At 38.0% G+C, this 1001-nt stretch overlaps 1 pseudogene; it reads left to right on the forward strand.

Annotated features, from left to right (window-relative positions):
* Positions 1–702: 702 nt before the first annotated feature.
* On the forward strand, positions 703–801 carry LOC132283328 (small nucleolar RNA R71; annotated as a pseudogene).
* The last annotated feature ends 200 nt before the right edge of the window (positions 802–1001 follow it).

Genomic DNA, 1001 nt, shown 5'->3' on the forward strand with positions numbered 1-1001 from the left:
TTCTTCAAAGGCGGGACTTCTAGTATTACCTTGGGAATAAGATTGGTTGGGAAAATGAGAATTAACAAATTAATTCCCTTGTGATTGATAAGGTCTATAACCTTGGGATCCTTGGTTTTGAAGTGGAGGTGGAATGTACTTCCCTTGAAAACCGCATTGGGAAGGATTTGAGCTCTCTCCTTGGTTTTTTCAAGAGAAATTCGGATGATTCCTCCAACTTGGATTATAGTGAGTATCATAAGGATTGTTCCCTTGGTTCACAAATGCTGCATTGACTTGTTCATTAGGTTCATTTTGCACTTGTCCGTGAGGATAATGAGAAGTAGAATAAAGAACACTAGAACAAGTCATACATGTTTAATTTGATGCACGATGAGAATGGTTAGGGAAGGAAGATACTTGGTTCGCCGAGTTTCGGTTAATCAAAAATTGATCAAACTTTTGAGATAAAGACTTAATTTCGGCAGCTATTTCATTTGAATGGTCGACTTGATATAAGCCAACACTCTTCCTACCTTGTGAATTTCTACCATTATTGGATGATAGTGTTCTATGCAAAGAATTTTCACCCATACTCTCATAAGACACCACACGTCATCCTCATGCCTATCAATGTATGAGCCACCCATGGAAGCATCAACCGTACCCTTATAGTTGTTCGATAATCTCTCAAAGAAATATTGAACTAATTACCATTTGGGCATGTCATGATGTGGACACTTCCTAAACAATTCATTGAAGCGTTCTCATGCCTCATGAAACGTTTCTCTATCCCTATGTGAAAATTCTCGAATTGAGGTTCTCATGGCATTGGTCTTTGAAACCAGATAGCACTTCTTTAAGAACTCTTGTTGCATTTCTGCCTAAGAAGTGATTGAAAAAGGCCTAAGATTGTTAAACCAATACTTTGCCTTATCTTTTACGGTGAATGGAAAAAGTTTGAGTCTTAAAACCTCTTCCGGCATGTCCGTATATTTTACGGTGGAACGTACTTCAAGAAA

Source organism: Cornus florida, unplaced genomic scaffold (assembly GCF_030987335.1).
Source record: "Cornus florida cultivar Cherokee Brave unplaced genomic scaffold, ASM3098733v1 CherokeeBrave_3.0.0_Hap2_Chr01, whole genome shotgun sequence".
In the NCBI taxonomy this organism is placed as follows: Eukaryota; Viridiplantae; Streptophyta; class Magnoliopsida; order Cornales; family Cornaceae; genus Cornus; species Cornus florida.